Source organism: Coregonus clupeaformis, chromosome 13 (genome assembly GCF_020615455.1).
Source record: "Coregonus clupeaformis isolate EN_2021a chromosome 13, ASM2061545v1, whole genome shotgun sequence".
Classification (NCBI taxonomy): Eukaryota; Metazoa; Chordata; class Actinopteri; order Salmoniformes; family Salmonidae; genus Coregonus; species Coregonus clupeaformis.
In genome coordinates, this window is record NC_059204.1 from 24,268,636 (window position 1) to 24,294,025 (window position 25,390).

At 42.6% G+C, this 25,390-nt stretch overlaps 1 long non-coding RNA gene across 1 annotated transcript; it reads right to left on the bottom strand.

The window, feature by feature from the left end:
• Positions 1-1,931: 1,931 nt before the first annotated feature.
• LOC121579788 lies at positions 1,932-25,156 on the bottom strand. Its single transcript, XR_006002949.1, has 3 exons — positions 24,799-25,156; positions 3,693-3,756; positions 1,932-1,971 (listed from the first exon to the last, which is right to left on the bottom strand). It is a non-coding gene; the product is annotated as an uncharacterized LOC121579788 (long non-coding RNA).
• Positions 25,157-25,390: the final 234 nt, after the last annotated feature.

Here is a 25,390-nt window from a genome sequence, read left to right on the forward strand (position 1 = left end):
GACCCTGCCTCACACAGGAAGCGGCATAGGTCCTAATCCAGGCACTTGTCATCTCCTGTCTGGATTACTGCAACTCACTGTTGGCTGGGCTCCCTGCCTGTGCCATTAAACCCCTACAACTCATCCAGAACGCCACTGCCCGTCTGGTGTTCAACCTTCCCAAGTTCTCTCACGTCACCCCGCTCCTCCGCACATTCCACTGGCTTCCAGTTGAAGCTCGCATCTGCTACAAGACCATGGTGCTTGCCTACGGAGCTGTGAGGGGAACGGCACCTCCGTACCTTCAGGCTCTGATCAGTCCCTACACCCAAACGAGGGCATTGCATTCATCCACCTCTGGCCTGCTGGCCCCCCTACCTCTGCGGAAGCACAGTTCCCGCTCAGCCCAGTCAAAGCTGTTCGCTGCTCTGGCACCCCAATGGTGGAACAAGCTCCCTCACGATGCCAGGACAGCGGAGTCACTCACCACCTTCCGGAGACACTTGAAACCCCACCTCTTTAAGGAATACCTGGGATAGGATAAAGTAATCCTTCTACCCACCCTTACCCCACCCAATTTTTTTATTTTTTATAAATAAATATATACAAAATATTGTAAAGTGGTTGTCCCACTGGCTATCATAAGGTGAATGCACCAATTTGTAAGTCGCTCTGGATAAGAGCGTCTGCTAAATGACGAAAATGTAAATGTAACTGATAAATTACTCCTTGTGGCGGGCGCCTGCAAGCTGACGACCGAAGTCAGCTTGCAGGCGCCCGCCACAAGGAGTCACTAGAGCGCGATGAGACAAGGAAATCCCGGCCGGCCAAACCCTCCCCTAACCCGGACGACGCTGTGCCAATTGTGCGCTGCCCTATGAGGCTCCCGGTCACGGCCGGCTGTGACACAGCCTGGGATAGAACCCGAGGCTGTAGTGGTGCCTCTGATCGCTGCACCACTCGGGAAGCCCTAGCCTACATTGCATATGAAGTGTGAGTGGCTCATGACATTTAACCGTGGATGTACAGAGAAAATGCCCAATTTTTTCCTTTTTTGTTGTCACTCCTTTTGGCTCCCCCACGTGGGCTTTCGTGCTCGCTGATTTGCTCAAAGTCAAGTTGTTGGCCACTGACGAGTATTGCGATTCTACAAGTAGAAACAGCAGGTTCATCGCTAACTGGTCGGCACACAGCAGGTACCGCTTTTGTTCTAGCAAGAGAACAAATGGCCTCCCACTGTGATAAGTACCTATCGGCAGTGAGCTTATCAGTGCGTTTCATGCTTAACACGATATCCATTGTCACCTCATATAACACTGTAACAACTAATTCTAATGAGAGCACACAGTTTAAACAAAGTCAAGCTAATTGTGGATCATCATGAGACTTGTGTTTTCTTTAAACAACTACACTTTTAAAATAAGAAACTCATATATCAACCATTTCTACAAATATAACTCTCATTGTGTAATATATACTGAACAAAAATATAAACGCAACATATAAAGTGTTGGTCCCATGTTTCTTACACTGATATAAAAGATCACAGACATTTTCCATACTCACAAAAAAAGTTATTTCTCTCAAATTCTGTGCACAAATGTGTTTACATCCCTGTTAGTGAGCATTTCTCCTTTAAAAAGATAATCCATCCACCTGACAGGTGTGGCATATCAAGAAGCTGATTAAACAGCATGATCATTACACAGGTGCACCTTGTGCTGGGGACAATAAAAGGTCACTCAAAAATTTGCAGTTTTGTCACACAACACAATGCCACAGATGTCTCAAGTTTTGAGGGAGTGTGCAATTGGCATGCTGACAGCAGGAATGTCCAACAGAGCTGTTGCCAGAGAATGTAATGTTAATTTCTCTACCATAAGCCGCCTCCAACGTCGTTTTAGAGAATTTGGCAGTACGTCCAACCAGCCTCACAACCGCAGACCACATGTAACCACGCCAGCCCAGGACCTCCATATCCAGCTTCTTCACCTGCGGGAATGGTGGAGACACCCGGACAGCTGATGAAACTGAGGAGTATTTCTGTCTGTAATAAAGCCTTTTTGTGGGGAAAAACTTAGTCTGATTGGCTGGACCTGGCTCCCCAGTGGGTGGGCCTATGCCCTCCCAGGCCCACCCATGGCTGCGCCCCTGCCCAGTCATGTGAAATCCATAGATTAGGGCCTAATGAATTTATTTCAATTGACTGATTTCCTTATATGAACTGTAACTCAGTAAAATTATTGAAATTATTGAAATTGTTGCATGTTGCGTTTAGATTTTTGTACAATATATTTAGGCAACGTTCCTTCTAAATTCATCACCTTTATAATGCACACTTACATTAAAATAGTGCACAGAGAAAAAAACAATGACGGCGATGTTTTGACATCATGGCCCTCAAAAATAGTTGGCTAATGTAAACCAAGCCAAGCTATGCTTTGAAAGACATGATGAGGGTCATCTCTTTGCTTGATGTCATGAGTGTGCTCCAAGGAAAGCTAGAAGGTTGTACCGTTAACTCCCAGGGTGTCATTCTAAACCATACAACCTACTACCTCAACCCGGATGCACACATTTTCAGTAGGCCTTCTTCTTGTCTTGTCCGCTATTTGCAAGCCAAGAACACTAGTATCTTCTGATTTGTACTGTAGTCTCTTTTTCCATCCTGGAGGATAAGGTTGCTTCCATTACTGTCAAAAGGTTGGAATATGCTATCAAATCAAACAACACTGAAACATTATGGTTCAGGCTTTGTTCAAGTAATCAGACTTGGCTACTCTTACACAAACAATGTCTTGGAGCTCCTAAACACCACAGGACAGCAAATATCTATAACTAGTCATTTTACAAATAAAGGGCATCAAAGAGACAAAAAGTTGCCATTATAAAAAAAGATGCTGTTCACACCACAATGACAGAGACCCACAGAGAGGAGCTTGTGATGTCAGATTCGCCACAAGATCGGATCTACGGGTTTGTGCCAAGTGGTTAGTTGGAAAGTATCCAAATAAATATGGCAAATTACACTGAAAAATACGTTACACTATGCCACAAACCTGGGGCCCAACTGTGTTAATATGTCACTTTATGTAAGTGGAGAAGTCTACTGTACCATGCATGAAACAGGCTGTCAAATCAAAAAGAATGTCGTTGATAGGTTGATGTCCAAAATTACCTCCAGAATCTCATCCTTACACTATCCTAACCAACAATACAGTGATGATAATAAACCACTCAATAAAACCCTGTTCCATCTCAATCACAGAGTGGATCAATTCTGTTACATGTGTTGAATCGTATAAGGATCTGAAGTGTTTTGAGCCGAGCAGAGGGATGTTGGCTACAACACAATAGAAAGGGCCAGAGGAAAACCGCAGGGCCGAATCTCCCAGAAATGATCTGAAAATATACTGTACCTGTCAAACTAAGTCAGATCAAACCAAATACAGCTACAAAATCTAAATAACTACAGATGTATTGCTTGAATGTACAGGTGAGACTGCAAAGGCAAAGAATGTCTCCATAGCTTTTTGTCTGGTCTATAGACATGTAACAAAGAGGGCATGTTGAGGAGATGAACACAACACAATGTCTGTGCCAGATCCAAGGTTCACAATTCAAGAAACAGCCATTGGATCTTTTGGTAATTCAGGATACAAACAATAACACAATGTATTGTAGAGGGTAACTTCTTTCTGAAGGTAACTTACCCTGTTGATTGTGTGCCTTTCAGGGTAAGGAGTCACCCACGGTCATTTCTCACTCTCTTCCTCTCTGAAAACACAAAGAAAGTAACAACATTAATAGGTTTGTTCAAAACCAGCAGTTCCACACCCTACCACACAGTCTTATGGTTCCTAAATTAATAGCAATAGTACAATATAAACGACTTACTATATTTAAACACACAATATTTCAGACTGAAAATAAATGTGTTGGTGAATAATAAAGCAAAGAAAGAAAAAGATGAAGAGAGAACGGCCTCACAAAAACCCTGACAGTACCGGCAATTGTATTGCAATTGTATTCTGTCCATTCTAAAGCAGATTCCATTTACAGTTGCAGCCGCTCATATCAGGAGTATCACATGCTTCAGCAGTTCCCTCCAGATAGGAAATGTGCATGGCAGTCCAATAAATATGTTGTGGAGGAGATCTCTCCCCGTCTATTCTCTTCCCCCAGAGAGACATGCCAGGCAGTCCTCCTCTCCTCCTGGCTAGCATGCAGCACTGAGGCTGTGGCGAGAGGATAGGTTAGCCCAACTTAGCCCAGAAAGCAGCAGCAATTTAGAAAATCATGGCAAGGAACTGTATAAAACTGCCCGGGTGAACGGGATGCCATGGCGAATGGGATGCCAGTGTAATGGAGCATGCCACGGTCAGCTAGCGTTAACTGTGCCAAATACAGAGTTCCCCAACACATCTGAATATTCCTGGATGTGGTTGCATGGCCGCAGTGCGACAAAGCCAGGTATGGAACGGAACAGGGCAAATGTGCCAGCACCAGTGCCACTTACCCAGATCTCTACTAACCATTTGACATTCATCATTTATATTTGGTTTGGATTGTTCTGATCTCTCTTTTGTACCCAGCCAGAGACAGACAGACAGGAAGCAGGATTTATCAGGAATCAAAAAGCGATGAGACATGGGTGCCATGCAAAAAAAGCGTCCGCTTCTGATTTAATAAAACTAAAGTTGAGTTGTGTTTTTGCGCCCAGCTCCACTGGCAAATCGGGTTAATTTCAGCTCCACACCATCCGCCATTTTCTCAGCAAACACAAGAATGAAAGAAAGCCAAAAAAAGAAAGAATAAAAACCCTTTGCTGGCATCGCATTCCAAGTTTCCCCCTTCACTCCCTCTCTCCCTCCTGGCACCATAACAAAACCTTGGCCAAGGAGGTCACATGATTTTCTACCAGAAAGCCACAGCATTCCCATAAAGCATTCTGCTGACATTGTTAAGACATCTTTTGTCTAAATCAAAACCTTAGCCAGCCCAGCCTGCCCGAAAATCTGGCACCTTCAAGGGGGGAGGGAGTGCAGAGGGAAGGGGTTGCGTTAGGAGTCATGGCAACCCCAACCTGGCAGGCTGCCCATCATCTCAAGGTGGAGAGTAGCCGGGCCTAATGTGCTGTCGAACAGGAATGCCTGGAGCCTTCCAAAGTCAATTTGATGTTCATGGTGGGTGCTTTCAATTCGCCTCATATACCAGTTCCCTTTTTGATAGAATAAATGAAAAGGGCTCTACAGATGACATCTTCTGCCGCTTGCGCACGCACAAACACACACTGCTTGGAATATACAGTATCTGCCAGCATTCACATTCATTTAGAATACTAGGTCTTCTCTGCTTGTCTGTGTAACTGGGCATTGGTCCTTCATACAGCTCTTCTCCTCATCCTCTACGTTGTAAAATGATATTTCTACTTCCAGCTATCATGACAAACAGCAAGCCTGCTGCTGTGGCTGGGAACATACAGGAAATGTACAGATAAAGTCAAACTATCCTATGTTGCTGTGTCTCTCCTGTAAACGTTCCATGAATCAAAAGTAGTGTGCAATGTTTCTCCTCTTTTTCACTCTCTCACAAACACACAGTGAGGCACTGGTACAGTAGGAAAAAACACACACACACACATAGTTTGGCCATGAGACCCTCCTTCGTACAGTAGAAGTACACACACACAGGAGTCAGGCGGTTCAAGACAATAACTCATGCATATAACACGGCCCTCTGACTCACACAGAACTAGCCATACACCATGGAGGAGCTCTAATTTACATCCAAAAGCCTCTTTTACATGTTTCCCCCACATCATTTAGCTTTAAATCAAAAGTGCTGAGAATCTGCCATGCTTCCTTACCTTCGAAAATGATTAAAAAACACATTACGCTGAGAGCCTGAGACTGTCTAGGATTGACAGACTGGCTGTGGTGGGAGGAAGAGATGGAGGAAGGGTAGAAGTTACCAAGCCAAAACCAAGCCAAATTATTTATTTTCTTTTAGGAGGTAAATTTATATTGACTTCATATGATTTAGATTTTAGATTTTAGTCATATAGCAGACGCTCTTATCCAGAGTGACTTACAGTTAGTGAGTGCATAGATTTTTCATATCCCCCAGCCTGTCTAGTAACATGTAGTAACATGGTAACGATGATAAAACGTTAATGTCACCTCACCCCTCCCTCACGCCCCCTCACTCCCACTGAGGGGTCATCTGATATCCTGAGAGGCAGGAGGCCACGGTCAAAGTTCAAATGAGACCAGAAAGGGAAAAATGGTTTCTCCTGGGATGGAATATACCATCGTAAACCAGACAGGGGTGAAAAATCTGACAGACAGACGGTAATTTGAAACAGTTCGGGGAGGGGAAAAGGGGTGAAACGTAGGGGAGAGGAAACCATTAGATTTGGACATTTACTGCATTTATCTAATTGTAATGAATCTGATCTGAACCACCAAAACAATATTCCAAGACGTTTAAATATGACTATGTTGATAGAACCTAATGCATGATGTGAGTGAGATAGTCCTTACAAAATGCCTCTCTGGTGAAAGACTAATTTACCCTTAACATGAACATACTTATCAGCAGTTTTCACACATTTCTGAGGCATGCCATTTGCTGTAAGAGTGAAATTTGTAACGTTATTTTTTATTTGGTTTGTTAATCTTCACGACAAGCCTGCGCTACAGGCAGCCTAAGCTTTGGGGAAAGATAATATCAGCCATTTTATTCTCCAAAGGCTCACAAGGGACAGAGTGTTATTTATGTCTCAAACCAAGAGTCCACCATTATTACCACTAATTTGATGTTGCCTCCAGCCATGACAGGAAATATACAGCCCACAGGTTAATCCAGATGAAGGTTCACACTGTCCTGTCCTCTGACTGGGTCAGGCTGAGGAGAGGACTGTACTGTATATGCATCTGCTGTAGAGAGGTCCATGTTCGTTTTCGTGTGGTTAACATAGGCTAAGGCACAGGCAACAGGTCTGTTTTGTGCTCCCTCACCTTTGAAGCAAGGGAGAGACAAATCTTCAGCCTTTCTCTTCAGCCTTTTCAGAGAGTAAGCTTTTCAGACAGAGTGAGAGAGAGAGAGCGAGAGAGAGAGGCAGAGAGAGAGACCGAGAAAGGGGACTGAGGTTGCTTCCCCTGCAGAGAGGCCTTTCCTTGCCTTGTTCTGGCCCCTCTTCTTAAATGGTACCAGAGGTTTGCCAGGCAGCCAGCCAAGACGATGACTTTGCCTGACCCGCCTGTCAGTCGATTCTGCTGCCTAGTGCCAGACTAAACACTTACACTTTCGGCAAGCCTCATTGGCTGCAGCTGCCTTCTCTGGGGCCAATCAGCAGGGAGGGGAGGGATAGAGTACGTAGACCAGGGTTATGAGCGGTGGGGAGAGGAATAGAGTTGAGCAGAGAACAGACACACCAAAAACCCAACCAACCAAATCAGGTACTGCCTCAAAACAAGGAAATATCACACCACAGGAACAACATTGAATCTGGACAAAATAACTTTGTTTCCTGCTATCAAGTCTTTTCACTGAGATTAAAAACGGATAATTCAGGGCAGGTTGTCTAAAAATAAATTGATACGGAGCCACAGCATCTCTCTCCAGTGGTAAATGACAATGAACTAAAACAAAGTCTTTGGAGAAGGGCTAGTCTCTAATTAAGATACAGTAGTAGCTTTGAGTTAAAGTCATTACGCAGACGTAAAGATAGTGGATGCTTTTGCATAGCTAGCAAATGTTGAAGTCAGCCAAACAATAACAAAATGAAAGGGCATCAGTCTCTGAATAGCACTGAATTGATTACCTGGTCTGGGCTGGGTGAGTCTTCAGATAAGACCGCTATCAGACCTTGTGCTTTTATACCAGCGTCGCTAAAAAGGATCAATACACAAATATATCCTACACATTAATTAATGTATAAAGTCATCTCTATGGATCGATGGATTTGGCATTACACAAAGCTGGAGAAATGCATTGTCTTAATTGACCTGAGCCATTTCAAATTAATTCAAAAGACAATTAAAATGGATTGGATTTCTATGGCACCTTTCATCCCGGGATCTCCGAGAGCTTTACATTGTGTGGCTGGCTCCCCTCATGACCTGGCATTGTGTTTTAATTACCAAGGCTTTATATCACAGCTCAGGCATTACAACATTATAACAAGGACACAGGAAAAATGCTAATCTTTACACACAGCCATTGGCTTAACATTTAAAAACTGATAGACCTGATTTAATTACGATTGTATGAAGATAAAACTCCAGTATTGCCACCGTATGCAATGTAATTACAAAGTACCAGACTGACAGGCCAAAGTCTGCCCGGTAACATAGAGGAGTTAGATCTCCTCAATATGGGAGATGCTGCTGCAGGATGACGTGATGAGAGATTTACCAAGATGGCTGCAGCTTATTTTTCTTTCATCATGTCTCTGTTCTGGGCATGCAATGTGGCACGGCCCTTCCAAATGAAATATTGGAAATAATGTTTGAGTTATAAAATGTCTTATAACAACAAGATGTCATCATTAAAATCATATTTTATAAGGTCCTATAGTGGAAGCGTTAAACAATTGCAGTTTTTAAATTCACATCAGTTATGCCAACCCATTTACTCCTTTATGCAGTCCAGAGAGACAAGCTGGAAATGTTCAAAACATATCAAACACCCTTCACTTCTTTATCTCAACATAGATTTTCCACAGGCCTCTCCAGACAGACAGACAGACAGACAGACAGACAGACAGACAGACAATGAACAGGCTGTAATCTAACGTATTAAGGATAACTTTTCATTTGGCAGCAGAGTAAGCTGTTTTCATAATGATACCTTCTCTCAGCATGTCCTTACCAAACAATTTCCCCAAAGACAATCCCCTTCACAACCTCTCATTATCAAAGCAATTGACTGACAATGTAAAAATGAGCACTGGAAATTATTAAAATGAGTGTAAGCCCTTGAAAAAAAATATATTTCCTATCTAAGACTGTAATTAGGCTCTTTGCAAAGCAATCAGACACAATTAGGAAGTACCAGTCAATAAGGTAAAACTCATAAGCCGAGGAGAGATTAATTAATATTTTATCGCTTTTGAATTACTATTGGTACCATTAGAAGCCTTTTCCCCAATCCTCTTTAATGTGGAGCCCATTGTGTAGGTAGGGCCTAAGTCTTTACAGCTGCTAGAGTCAGTTCCTAGGCTAAAGCTTCTCCCAAAACAAGTACATTAAAGCAGCCAGCCAGGTGACTTGCAGGTTAATCAGCTTTATTGCCAACAATCCTAAATAGCAAATTGGGCGGTAGTTTCGCACCCAATATAACTAAATTCAAAATCATTTGGACACACATAAAAAATTTAAAAATAATTCACCATCTACTGTTAAAAACATTGACCAAACTACGCACACTTTACATTGCAAGCTGCTTGAAATTATAGTCCTACAAACCCCCCAATGAATGTAGGCTACAGATAGGATTAGATTCAGATTTCCTTCTTCTTTTTGCAAAAAAAATTCTGAAATCATTCTGTGCTGTCTGAAAATACCACAGCCACATTGTTGGATGTGAAATGAATGGTTAGATGAAATTCCAGACAAAAACATGCTCCTACATTTAAATGCTCCCTTATTTGAATACTCTATATGCAATATGCATTACATCTCACAACGAATTAATGTTTGATGGTCTATGTCATATTTCTAAATTCTTACAAAACACAATTTGGTATCTAGACATTTGTCAGATATTGCTAAACTTTTCCTGAACAACAACTCTTACTGTATGAATATTCACATTGTTTCTGCACTGTGAAAAATAAAGCTAATCATTCATTACAATAAAATGTTCTATGGTTTTGTTTTCGCAGTAAAAAAAACAGACTTAGACACAATAAACGATGCAGTGACTATTTCAGGTAATGTTTCTGGAATATAGTGTGGTAAACCATAGTGTTCAGGAATATAGTGTGATAAACCTTAATGTTTCTGGAATATAGTGTGGTAAACCATAGTGCTCAGGAATATAGTGTGGTAAACCATAGTGTTCAGGAATATAGTGTGGTAAACCATAGTGCTCAGGAATATAGTGTCGTAAACCATAGTGTTCAGGAATATAGTGTGGTAAACCATAGTGTTCTGGAATATAGTGTGATAAACCATAATGTTCAGGAATATAGTGTGATAAACCATAATGTTCAGAAATATAGTGTGGTAAACCATAATGTTCAGGAATACAAATAAATAAAAAACATAGCTCTCAAAATATCTATGAGAAATGTTTGTGTAAAATGAAAATGAGAGCAATTGAAGTATTTATAGAAAGGTTGTCGCATCAACCAGCAGAAAGTATATACACTCCCCTACGTATGCATTTGGACAGTGCTGCATTTGTTTTTGTTTTTGGCTCTATACTCTAGCATTTTGGATTAGAGATCAAAGGTTTCATATGAGGTGACAGTAATGAGTGTCACCTTTTATTTGAGGGTAGTTTCATACAGATCTGTTTTAGCGTTTAGAAATGAAAGCACTTTATATCTAGTCCCCCATTTGATGTCATAAGTATTTGGACACATTTCACTTATATGGCCAGTTTCCCGGACACAGATTAGCCTAGTCCTGGACTAAAAACTAGAATCTCCATTGAAAATGCTTTTTTGTCCAGGATTAGGCTTAATCTGTGTCTGGGAAACTGCCCCTTAGTGTATTAATAAAGTAGTCAAAAGTTTAGTATTTGGCCCCATAGTCCTGTCACACAACTTGTGACTCTACAAACTTGTTGGATGAATTTACAGCTTCTTTTTGGTTGTGTTTTGGATTATGTTTTGTCCAATAGGAAGTGAATAGTGAATAATGAATTGTTTCACTTTTATTGTCAGTAAGAATATAATATGTTTGTGAACACTTCTACATGAATGTGGACACTACAATAATTATGGATAATCATGAATGAATAGTGAATGACGATGAGGGAGAAAGTTAGAGGGACAAAGATCATACCCTCCCAAAGATGCTAATCTCCCCCATTATAGGTCATGGTGAGAGGTTAGCATGCTTTGTTGTAGCCTCTAACTTTCTCACATATCATTATCCATGATTCATTCATCCTTTTTTAAAATCATTATCAGGATTGATTTAGAAGTCTTCAGAAACATCTTAGCTACTCACTTAGAAAGAAAATGAATCCAGTCATCATTAACCATTCAATTCCTATTGGGCAAAACATACCCCAAAACCAAACCAAAACAAATACATCCAACGAGTTTGTAGACTCGCAAGCTTGATGTAGTCATTGCATACTAAGAATATGGTTGCTTGGCTATCCAGACTCATTGCTCCGGCCAAACGCCACGCCCACAAACTTTTCTTCTCTGCAATTTGAGTCCCTCCCCGACAATTTCTAGAATGCAAACACATTCTAACAGTTCTGATTGGTAACAGAAACCGATGGGTTGGGCAAGAACACACGTGGGTAAAGTGGCGTTTCGAAAATTCGTCATTGGCTTTGATACTCTGATTGGTAAGAGACGATCCAATCGCTGATGGATTTGTTTTGTACAACACCCCTCATTTTGACGTCACCACAAACGACTTCAATGATGACAGTCTCAGACTGAAGTATGTAGCAAACACAGAGCAGAGGAAGTATTCAGTTTGAGTCGTCAGGCAAGGAATATGGGAACAAATACTAAACTTTTGACTAGATCTTCAAATGGGGGGACTAGATCTATAAAGTGCTTTTATTTCTAAACGGTAAAACAGATACGTTTGAAAATACCTGAAATAAAAAGTGACATTCAGGGCTCTACAGTGTGACCATTTTACTCGCATATGCGGCAAAATATTTTGCTGTGCAACCTGGAATTTTAATTTAGGAGCACCAGTGCGCCTAGAAAAATTAAGGATTCTAGCTTTATTACCTCAAATATTTTTAATTGTGCTCCTAAATTTATTTGTGTGCGCCTACATTTTTCAACTTAAGAACACGCGCACTCGTTGTAGAAAAGGTCAGCGTAGAGCCCTGACATTCTGTGCTGTCACCTCATCTTTTTTTAAATCTCAAATCCAAAATGCTAGAGCCACATGTAAAATGTTTGCATCACTGCCTAAATACACACGCAGGGGAGTGTAACTTCATTCTACATGACATGGGTGGCAGGGTAAAGAAGCCCTAGGTTAACATGCAGCTGAGGAGACCCATGCCAAGCATTGGCTCAACGTTCACGTTCATCCTATTGGAATTTAAACATTTGCCTTTAATTATCATCATCTCTCTGGCTTGACTTTAGCCAAGGAATGTGACTGACATCCATGCATGGCCTGGAGCTAGTGGTATAGAAGGGGGAGCAGTCAGAGAGAAGTGTTCATGCTTAAAACAGAACATGTGGCTCCTCACCAAGAAAGCCATGTAGCCTACAGAGGGAGGAAGGGAGGGAGCAGAGCAGCACGCGTGTCATTCAGTCAGTCAGTATAGTCAACCCAGGCCGTGGATGATGATTCCAGGCAGAGCAAACAGGATGAGACAGAGCAGAGGATTATACTGCAGCCCTGGTGCTTCCACTGGGGCCTCCCCTGCTGTGCTCCATGTTCCCAGCTCCCTTTGTCTGGCGTTAACCCATTATATCCCACGGAAGAGCCCATTGAGTCTGGTGTCACACACCGCAGGGGCCATTTGGCATGGAACAATGATCTCAAAGAGGTTACATAGCATTGCCACTGATTCCTCTATCTCTTCCCCCACTCCAACCCTCCTTCGCTCACTTTTTCTGTTTCCTGGTAGATTTGTATATTCACTTGTTTTCTTATGTGCTGTTTAAATCGTTGTAAACACCTCTTACAACAAACACACCACCTAAAGAAGTAAGTGTCCTCCAGTTTAATATTAAGTACTCAATCAACACCCATATTGTCATTGATAAGAACACAGTGGGATTTTTTCTTTAATGAGTCTGATGTGAAGGAAATACTGTTTCTCCCGGACCAGGCCCAAATCCCCATCATTCGCATGAAGAAAAGACGGAGATATAGGTGTCGCAGATCTGGATGCCTTGTGAGAATTTGTCGGCGAGGGGGTAACCCGCCTCTACCATCCGTTCTATTGGCCAACGTGCAATCACTGGAGAATAAACTGGATGAGCTCCATTTGAGACTATCCTACCAATGGGACATTAAAAACTGTTTCACCGAGTTGTGGCTGAATGACGACACGGATAATATACAGTTGGCTGGGTTTTCCGTGCATCGGCAGGACAGAACAGCTACGTCCGGTGTGTGTCTATTGGTCAATAACAGCTGGTGCGCGATGTCTAATATTAAGGAAGTCTCGAGGTATTGCTGGCCTGAGGTAGAGTATCTCATGATAAGCTGTAGACCACACTATCTTACCAAGCGATAGATTTTTTTTCTATTTACCACCACAAACCGATGCTGGCACTAAGACTGCACTCAACAAGCTGTATAAGGCCATAAGCAAACAAGAAAATGCTCATCCAGAAGCGGCGCTCCTAGTGGCCAGGGACTTTAATGCAGGCAAACTTACATCCGTTTGACCTCATTTCTACCAGCATGTCACATGTGCAACCAGAGAGAAAAATAACTCTAGACCATCTTAACTCCACACACAGAGACGCACACAAAGCTCTCCCTCGCCCTCCATTTGGCAAATCTGACCATAAATCTATCCTCCTGATTCCTGTTTACAAGCAAAAACTAAAGCAGGAAGTACCAGTGACTCACTCAATACGGAAGTGGTCAGATGACGCGGATGCTATGCTACAGGACTGTTTTGCTAGCACAGACTGGAATATGTTCCGGGATTCATCCAATGGCATTGAGGAGTATACCACCACAGTCACCGGCTTCATCAATAAGTGCATCAAAAACGTCATCCCCACAGTGACTGTACGTTCATATCCCAACCAGAAGCCATGGATTACAGGCAACATCCGCACCAAGCTAAATGCTAGAGCTGCCGCTTTCAAGAAGCGGGACACTAATCCGGACGCTTATTAGAAATCCCGCTATGCCTTCAGACGAACCATCAAACAGCCAAAGCGTCAATACAGGACTAAGATTGAATCCTACTACACCGGCTCTACTACATAGCTGATGTGAGCAAGACCTTTAAATAGGTCAACATTCACAAGGCTGCAGGGCCAGACAGATTACCAGGACGTGTACTCAGAGCATGCGCAGACCAACTGGCAAGTGTCTTCATTGACATTTTCAAACTCTCCCTGACCGAGTATGTAATACCTACATGTTTCAAGCAGACCACCATAGTCCCTGTGCCCAAGAAAGCTAAGGTAACCTGCCTAAATGACTACCGCCCCATAGCACTCACGTCGGTAGCCATGAAGTGCTTCGAAAGGATGGTCATGGCTCACATCAACAATATCATCCCGGAAACCCTTGACCCACTCCAATTCGCACACCGCACCAACAGATCTACAGATGACGCAATCTCAATCGCACTACACACAGTGTGGTGCCAGGACAACAACCTCTCCCTCAACGTGAGCAAGACAAAGGAGCTGATCGTGGACTACAAGAGAACGAGGGCCAAACACGCCCCCATTCACATCGACGGGGCTGTAGTGGAGCGGGTTGAGAGTTTCAAGTTCCTTGGAGTCCACATCACCAACAAACTATCATGGTCCAAACACACCAAGACAGTCATGAAGAGGGCACGATAACGCCGTTTCCCCCTCAGGAGACTGAAAAGATTTGGCATGGGTCCACAGATCCTCAAAAAGTTCCACAGCTGCACCATCGAAAGCATCCTGACCGGTTGCATTACCGCCTGGTATGGCAACTGCTCGGCCTCCGACCGCTAGGCGCTACAGAGGGTAGTGCATATGGCCCAGTACATCACTGTGGCCAAGCTTCCTGCCATCCAGGACCTACAGTATATACTAGACGGTGTCAGAGGAAGGCCCAAAAAATTGTCAAAGACTCTAGTCACCCATGTCATAGACTGTTCTCTCTGCTACCGCACGGCAAGCGGTACCGGAGTGCCAAGTCTAGGTCCAAAAGTTGGAGCATTGCAACCTGTGCTCTGGGTACACATGGATAAAACTGAATTACTGTAAGTAGTGCCATATGGAATTCTGTGTGTGAGTGAATGAGTGTATACTCTGTATGTGTGTACTCTGCAGGAATGTGTGAACACTGCAAAATTACTCTCCGAGAGATGGAGTGTGTGTGTGTGTGTGTGTGTGTGTATGCAAAATGTTGGACACTACAGGAAAAATCGAATTACTGCACTATCAAGGTGTGTGTGTGTGTGTGTCGAAGCCAGAGAGATGTGCCTGGTGTTGTGGGTACACAGTGACTGGTAGAAAGGGTAATTACTGCAGTAATGCCCTCCATGATTAATGATATGGGCCTCTGAAACCAGTACATTGGGCCAATGGCAAATTACCATGTTAAAAATAGCGGCTGAAGAGAATAGGTCAGCTCAAAATGTCTCCCAGTGTGTATTTATCTACAGTGTACAGAGCACAAACGGGACCGAGTTTAGGAAACCCTGCTCTATTCTAATGCAAAGAATACAGAACAAATGGGTGTGTAGGCCTAAATGTGTTTGACAGGTCATATTAGAAAATAATAGGATAGCTCTGACAATTTCTTTGATTTTAACACTAGTTTGGCATTTCGGGATAACCCATGCAATAGTGTAAAATGGATGGAATACCCTTATAGATAACAGTATGAGATAAGTAATTACACTGCAGACATCATAACAGAACTTTACAGTGGTCCTGTAATTATGTTGACATTATGCTATCTTTTATGTTTTTTTAATGCTTAAACTATTAAAAAGTGCTATAATTGCAGTATGTACACAGAGAAACCCCTGTGACTGCAATTACAGCACTTTTTAATAGTTTAAGCATTAAAAAAACATAAAAGATAGCATAATGTCAACATAATTACAGGACCGCTGTAAAGTTCTGTTATGATGAAACCCCTGTGACTGCTGCACTGCACTGCTCCAGCAGAATTCTTTAAAGGTCTTTTGAAACATTCCTGAAATAAGTCAAGTTCAAATTGCAAGTCAAACACTATTTTCATTACCACACTGCAGTATGCATAACCACTGTTCCACATTTAATCTCTACAATAGTCCCCCCACCCACACACCAACCGCCTTTTCAGTTGGAGTGCACTTGACTCAACCCAATGACACTCTTTAACCACTATTGAATCAAAAGCCTTTTTTTTAAGCAAGGAACTTGGAATAGCAATCAGAGAGTCCTCTGACTATCCAAGGCCCTCAGTCTAAACTGGACATTTGGATATGAAGCCTGAGCCAAGGCCAGGGCCCAAACCAGACAGAATTTTCTACATGTAAATATTAACAGCCTGTTAACTGTCCAAACTATACTGAACAAAAATATAAAAACAACATGTAGTGTTGGTCCCATGTTTCATGAGCTGAAATAAAAGATCCAACACATTTTCCATATGCAAAATAGCTTATTTCTCTCAAAGTTTGTGCACAAATTTGTTTACATCCCTGTTAGTGAGCATGTCTCATTTGCCAAGATAATCAATCCACCTGACAGGTGTGGCAAATCAAGGAGCTGATTAAACAGCATGATCATTACACAGGTGCACCTTGTGCTGGGGACAATAAAAGGCTACTAAAATGTGCAGTTCTGTCACACAACACAATGCCACAGATGTCTCAAGTTTTGAGGGAGCATGCAAATGAAACTGAGGAGTATTTCTGTCTGTAATAAAGCTCTTTTGTGGGGAAAAGCTCATTCTGATTGGCTGGGCCTGGCTCCCCAGTGGGTGGGCATATGCCCTCCCAGGCCCACCCATGGCATAGCCCCTGCCCAGTCATTTGAAATCTATAGATTAGGGCCTAATTAATACATTTCAATTGACTGATTTCCTTATATGAACTGTAACTCAGTAAAATCGTTGAAATTGTTGCATGTTGCATTTATATTTTTGTTCAGTATATTTGTTTTAGCTAATGGAATGTGTACATAAATGCCCACCAATTCTCCTACAATAAGTTTACTTGAGTCCATCTGCCAAGTGGAAACCAGGTAGAAAATACCTTGGAATGACTTGACAGAAATAGCAGTATTCAGACCCCTTGACTTTTTCTACATTTTGTTACGTTACAGCCTTATCAAATCTACACACAATACACCATAATGACAAAGCCAAAACAGGTTTTTAGAAATGTTTGCAAATGTATTAAAAATCAAAAAACAGAAATACCATATTTACATAAGTATTCAGACCCTTTGCTATGAGACTCGAAATTGAGCTCAGGTGCATCCTGTTTCCATTGATCATCCTTGAGATGTTTCTACAACTTGATTGGAGTCAACCTGTGGTAAATTCAATTGATTGGACATGATTTGGAAAGGCACACACCTGTCTTATAAGGTCCCACAGTTGACAGCACATATCAGAGCAAAAACCAAGCCATGAGGTTAAAAAGGAATTGTCCGTAGAGCTCCAAGATAGGATTGTGTCAAGGCACAGATCTGGGGAAAGGTACCAAAACATTTCTGCAGCAATGAAGGTCCCCAAGAACACAGTGGCCTCCATCATTCTTAAATGGAAGAAGTTTGGAACCCCCAAGACTTTTCCTAGAGCTGGCCGCCTGGCCAAACTGAGCAATCGGGGGAGAAGGGCCTTCGTCAGGGAGGTGACCAAGAACCCGATGGTCACTGACAGAGCTCCAGAGTTCCTCTGTGGAGATGTGAGAACCTTCCAGAAGGACAACCATCTCTGCAGCACTCCACCAATCAGGCCTTTATGGTAGAGTGGCCAGATGGAAGCCCCTCCTCAGTAAAAGACACATGACAGCCCGCTTGGAGTTTGCCAAAAGGCACCTAAAGACTCTCAGACCATGAGAGGATCTCAGACTGGGGCGAAGGTTCACCTTCCAACAGGACAACAACCCTAAGCACACAGCCAAGACAACGCAGGAGTGGCTTCGGGACAAGTCTCTGAATGTCCTTGAGTGGCCCAGCCAGAGCCCGGACTTGAACCCGATCGAACATCTCTGGAGAAACCTGAAAATAGCTGTGCAGCGATGCTCCCCATCCAACCTGACAGAGCTTGAGAGGATCTGCAGAGAAAAATGGGAGAAACACCCCAAATACAGGTGTGCCAAGCTTGTAGCGTCATACCCAAGAGGACTCGAGGCTGTAATCACTGCCAAAGTGCTTCAACAAAGTACTGAGTAAAGGGTCTGAATACTTATGTAAATGTGATATCAGTTTTTTATTTTTAATACATTTGCAAAAATGTCTAAAAACCTGTTTTGCTTTGTCATTATCAGGTATTGTGTGTAGATTGATGAGGGGGAAAAAACGATTTAATCCATTTTAGAATAAGGCTGTAACATAACAAAATGTGAAAAAAGTCAAGGGGTCTGAATACTTTACGAATGCACTGTATTCGCACTACATTACATTTTTATAAGCTCTAATCAAGCTTATCATATAGCACATCAAAGTAAAATGTATGATGTAATTTGGCACTATATACCTCCAAACCTTTTACTCTTTATGTTGATATATACTCCTTACATCAACAAAATAAATAACATTTACTTTGCACATCTATTTACACAGACCTATGTATGCCTTCAAAAACTGGAAATGTAATTTCTAATATCTGATAAAGCCAAGTTGGTGTTCTTTTAAATGAAATAATAAAGCCTGACAAGAGGCCCTCTTCTCTCTTAATAACAATACATCTAAGAGCACACGTGGTGGGAGGGGTTGAGGGTAGCTGAAGGATGGGACTAAAAACAAACAAAAGATAACTAATGTAAAATACACTGTGTCCGTAAAATGTATATAGTATATACAGTGGGGAGAACAAGTATTTGATACACTGCCGATTTTGCAGGTTTTCCTACTTACAAAGCATGTAGAGGCCTGTAATTTTTATCATAGGTACACTTCAACTGTGAGAGACGGAATCTAAAACAAAAATCCAGAAAATCACGTTGTATGATTTTTAAGTAATTAATTTGCATTTTATTGCATGACATAATTATTTGATCACCTACCAACCAGTAAGAATTCCGGCTCTCACAGACCTGTTAGATTTTCTTTAAGAAGCCCTCCTGTTCTCCACTCATTACCTGTATTAACTGCACCTGTTTGAACTCGTTACCTGTATACAAGACACCTGTCCACACATTCAATCAAACAGACTCCAACCTATCCACAATGGCCAAGACCAGAGAGCTGTGTAAGGACATCAGGGATAAAATTGTAGAGCTGCACAAGGCTGGGATGGGCTACAGGACAATAGGCAAGCAGCTTGGTGAGAAGGCAACAACTGTTGGCGCAATTGTTAGAAAATGGAAGAAGTTCAAGATGACGGTCAATCACCCTCGGTCTGGGGCTCCATGCAACATCTCACCTCGTGGGGCATCAATGATCATGAGGAAGGTGAGGGATCAGCCCAGAACTACACGGCAGGACTTGGTCAATGACCTGAAGAGAGCTGGGACCACAGTCTCAAAGAAAACCATTAGTAACACACTACGCCATCATGGATTAAAATACTGCAGCGCACGCAAGGTCCCCATGCTCAAGCCAGCGCATGTCCAGGCCCGTCTGAAGTTTGCCAATGACCATCTGGATGATCCAGAGGAGGAATGGGAGAAGGTCATGTGGTCTGATGAGACAAAAATAGAGCTTTTTGGTCTAAACTCCACTCGCCGTGTTTGGAGGAAGAAGAAGGATGAGTACAACCCCAAAAACACCATCCCAACCGTGAAGCATGGAGAAGCATGAAACATCATTCTTTGGGGATGCTTTTCTGCAAAGGGGACAGGATGACTGCACCGTATTGAGGGGAGGTTGGATGGTGCCATGTATCGTGAGATCTTGGCCAACAACCTCCTTCCCTCAGTAAGAGCATTGAAGATGGGTCGTGGCTGGGTCTTCCAGCATGACAACGACCCGAAACACACAGCCAGGGCAACTAAGGAGTGGCTCCGTAAGAAGCATCTCAAGGTACTGGAGTGGCCTAGCCAGTCTCCAGACCTGAACCCAATAGAAAATCTTTGGAGGGAGCTGAAAGTCTGTATTGCCCAGCGACAGCCCCGAAACCTGAAGGATCTGGAGAAGGTCTGTATGGAGGAGTGGGCCAAAATCCCTGCTGCAGTGTGTGCAAACCTGGTAAAGACCTACAGGAAACGTATGATCTCTGTAATTGCAAACAAAGGTTTCTGTGCCAAATATTAAGTTCTGCTTTTCTGATGTATCAAATACTTATGTCATGCAATAAAATGCAAATGAATTACTTAAAAATCATACAATGTGATTTTCTGGATTTTTGTTTTAGATTCCGTCTCTCACAGTTGAAGTGTACCTATGATAAAAATTACAGACCTCTACATGCTTTGTAAGTAGGAAAACCTGCAAAATCGGCAGTGTATCAAATACTTGTTCTCCCCACTGTATAAGCTGGAAGTAGAAGCCTAGGTGTTGTTGTCCACTAGTTTACTCCAATTAGGGGAGGGGTGGTAGGGTTAGGGGAAAATAATTAAGGAAAATATATTTTTTTTAATATATATATGGGGGATTGGATTTGATGCAGACAATTACATGGATAGAAGACACAATCTATTTGCAATATTAAAGCTGATCCACCCCTAAAAAGATGGTATAAAAACAATATTAAAGAACACACATGGTCATCCTTCTGAGACAGAGATAATCAAAAGCACAGAACGAAGATGGCCAAACGCCGTGTCTGTCTGCTTCCCCCACATCAAACACTTAAGGATTGCAAAGAAAATGTGCCAAAAGAGATAGGTATATTGAACATGGTGTACCTACGAAGAGAAAAAGGCCATGCAGCTCCACACAATTACCAAGCAAATCTAACACAAGTTAAAATATATTAATTCCAACATACTTATTTGAAAATGTATTACCAATATGTATTACCAACACCACCTTCAGCAGCACAAAACAAAATGCAGCATTAAGGAGTGCTCACACAGAGCCTAGCGCTAAGTCCATTTCTCTGCGTGCTGCTACGTTACTATACATTTCTCTCATTGGTATTTAATCCGGTCGTAGCTCCCTGAGCAGGTGAAGTCAGCCAAAGACTTTCCCACGGTCCGGGATACAAATCCTCCGCCCCAAGCCCTTCCTCAGGGGCGGCCATCTGTCCACTCATTTTGGTGTGTGTTAGGGAAAAAGCGTCAGCTGCATGACCAAATTCAACGTTCCAACACTCTCCCTGCCTGCCTGCCTCCCACTCCACCCCTATTCACCCCCCCCAAAAAAAACTAAAAACTAAATAAAACAAATAACAATGGTCACAGCCTGGGCTCCAAAAACAAACAAAGAAAACAAAGAAAACAAACAAACGTGATTCCTATTTTTGAGGCAGGTGGCTTATCACTCAAAAATACTCTCACATCAAAACTAAATAATGATATTACATTAGAACAGCTTCACAGCTGGTACAATAATAATAGTGTATAATACAACACACACACACACACTACATGACCAAAAGTATGTGGACACCTGCTTGTCGAACATCCCATTCCAAAATCATGGGCATTAATATGGAGTTGGTCCCCCCTTTGCTGCTATAACAGCCTCCTCTCTTCTGGGAAGGCTTTCCACTAGATGTTGGAACATTGCTGCGGGGACTTGCTTCCATTCAGCCACAAGAGTATTAGTGAGGTCGGGCACTGATGTTGGGCAATTAGGCCTGGCTCGCAGTTGGCATTCCAATGAATCCCAAAGGTGTTCGATGGGGTTGAGGTCAGGGCTCTGTGCAGGCCAGTCAAGTTCTTCCACACCGATCTCGACAAACCATTTCTGTATGGACCTCACTTTGTGCACGGGGGCATTGTCATGCTGAAACAGAAAAGGGCATTCCCCAGACTGTTGCCACAAAGTTGGAAGCACAGAATCGTCTAGAATGTAATTGTATGCTGTAACGTTAAGATTGAAAAACCATGAAAAACAGCCACAGAACATTATTCCAAACATTACAGTTGGCACTATGCATTGGGGCAGGTAGCGTTCTCCGAGCATCCGCCAAACCCAGATTAGTCCGTTGTACTGCCAGATGGTGAAGCGTGATTCATCATTTTTGAGCACGCATTTCCACTACTATAGAGTCCAATGGCGGCAAGCTTTACACCACTCCAGCCGACGCTAGGCATTGCGCATGGTGATTTTAGGCTTGTGTGTGGCTGCTCGGCCATGGAAACCCATTTCATGAAGCTTCGGACGAACAGTTCTTGCGCTGACATTGCTTCCAGAGGCAGTTTGGAGTGAGTGTTGCTACCGAGGACAGATAATTTTTACGCGGTACGTGCTTCAGCACTCGGCCGTCCCGATCTGTGAGCTTGTGTGCCATACCACTTTGCGGCTGAGCCGTTGTTGGTCCTAGACATTTCCACTTCACAATAACAGCACTTACAATTGACTGGGTCAGCTCTAGCAGGGCAGAAATTTGACGAAAAATCATATATATATATATATATATATATATATATTAGTACAAGTCAAAAGTTTGGACACACCTACTCATTCAAGGGTTTTTCTTTATTTTTACTATTTTCTACATTGTAGAATAATAGCGAAGACATCAAAATCCGGAAATAACACATATGGAATCAAGTAGGAACCAAGAAAGGGTTGGGGTTTGAGATTCTTCAAAGTAGCCACCCTTTGCCTTGACGACAGCTTTGCACACTCTTGGCATTCTCTCAACCAGCTTCATGAGAAATTATTTTCCAACAGTCTTGAAGGAGTTCCACATATGCTGAGCACTTGTTGGCTGCTTTTCCATCACTCTGCGGTCCAACTCATCTCAATTGGGTTGAGGTCGGTTGATTGTGGAGGCCAGGTCATCTGATGCAGCACTCCATCACTCTCCTTCTTGGTCAAATAGCCCTTACACAGCCTGGAGGTGTGTTTTGGGTCATTGTCCTGTTGAAAAACAAATGATAGTCCCACTAAGCGCAAACCAGATGGGATGGCGTATCGCTGCAGAATGCTGTGGTAGCCATGCTGGTTAACTATGCCTTGAATTCTAAATAAATCACAGACAGTGTCACCAGAAAAGAACCCCCACATCTCCTCCTCCATGCTTCACGGTGGGAACCACACATGCGGAGATCATCCATTCACCTACTCTGCGTCTCACAAAGACACGGCGTTTGGAACCAAAAATCTCAAATTTGGACTCATCAGACCAAAGGACAGATTTCCACAGGTATGAAGTCAATTGCTCATGTTTCTTGGTCCAAGCAAGTCTCTTCTTCTTATTGGTGTTCTTTAGTAGTGGTTTCTCTGCAGCAATTCAACCATGAAGCCCTGATTCACGCAGTCTCCTCTGAACAGTTGATGTTGAGATGTGTCTGTTACTTGAACTCTGTGAAGCATTTATTTGGACTGCAGTCTGAGGTGCAGTTAACTCTAATGAACTCATCCCCTGCAGCAGAGATAACTCTGGGTCTTCCTTTCCTGTGGCGGTCCTCATGAGAGCCAGTTTCATCATCGCGCTGCACTTGAAGAAACTTTAAAAGTTCTTGAAATGTTCCGGATTGACTGACCTTCATGTCTTAAAGTAATGATGAACTGTCGCTTCTCTTTGCTTATTTGAGCTGTTCTTGCCATAACATGGACTTGGTCATTTACAAAATAGGACTATCTTCTGTATACCACCCCTACTTTGTCACAACACAACTGATTGGCTCAAACGCATTAAGAAGGAAAGAAATTCCAAGGTACACCTGTTAATTGAAATGCATTCCAGGTGACTACCTCATGAAGCTGGTTGAGAGAATGCCAAGAGTGTGCAAAGCTGTCATCAAGGCAAAGGGTGGCTACTTTGAAAAATCTCAAATTGGATTTGTTTAACACTTTTTTGGTTACTACATAATTCCATGTGTTATTTCATAGTTTTGATGTCTTCACTGTTATTCTACAATGTAGAAAATAGTAAAAATTAAGAAAAACCCTTGAACGAGTAGGTGTGTCCAAACTTTTGACTCGTACTGTATATATAACTGCTCATCCATTTTAGATTAATTAAAAAAGAGCAAACAACTAACGAATACAGACATTTCCGCACACAGTAATTTGGCGGAACTGTATATATATTTTAACTGCTCATCGATTTAACTGCTCATCCATTTTAGATTAATTCAAAAAGAGCAAAACAACTAACGAATACAGACAGTTCAGCACACAGTCATTTGCTCACATTACGCACCAATTCTCTCTTGTTGTCAAACTTTAAAGTTGAAGGCTGTGGTGAATCCTCATTAAGAAGATATCCGGCCTTTCAACAAAAGAGTTCACCACATAAACCTTGACCTTTGCTCTCTGAAAGATAAATAATCTATGCTGCATACTTCCACAGAACAATATCATTCCCGCAAACAAAAGCGAATCCGCTTAAAGGCAAGAAGAAAAAAATACATTTCACCTCCTCAAAAAATATTTTATATTTGGTTTTGCAGCGATCATGTGAGACACTTTGCTTTCCTCTCTACTACGCACCCCACCGCTGCCCCCATCCCCAAACGCATCCCCCCACTCCAATTGTTTCCTATAACATGTGCTATTATTTTATTTCCCACTCTGCTGCTGCTGTGGATATGGTCCACGCCTCAGACCCGGCCCAGTCCGCCGTACTTTAAAATGCGTGACATTGCCTCAGAGGGAGCATGAGAACGGAGCTTCCTCAATAGCGGGGTCCCCATACACGGCCCGTAACCATGGAAGCAGATGCCTGCCCTCCCGGCCCTCCTTACCTCCTGGCAGTCGCGGGCTGTGAGCTGCTCCGGCACTGAAAAGAGGGGCACGCCTGGCTTTCTCCTCGCTCTGACCGAACTTGCCCCACTCCTCAAAAGGAGCCATTGAACAGGTCACTGGTCTAGACTTGTTTGCACGGTCCAGGGAGCAGCCTTGATGTAACCCTTGCTCTCCTCTCTCTCTCGCTCTCGCTCTTTCTCTCCTTCCACTCCGCCTGCCACACCAGCCGCTGAGCGACTGCAGACTGTGGAAGGGTGGCGGGGGGGACATCTGAGACGTGGATTTGAAAAGGAGCCCGTCCGATTTTGCCATTGTGCCTTTTCATTCATCGATCGAATGAATATCGAACCTTCTGTCTGTGCACATGTGAAATGGATAGCTTAGCAAGCGTTTTTTTAACTATTTAGGTCTGATCCGTATTGTGGGCCAGATCATAAAATATTTTTTCTTTCTTTCTTATAAGACTAATTGTCCTTTCAATCTGTTTTTACTGATGCTCCAACTGAATCATTATTCAACCATTGACAGACATTATTTTAGTTTGTTACAACTGATTTAGATAATAGTGGGAATCTTACGATTTCTCTGGTA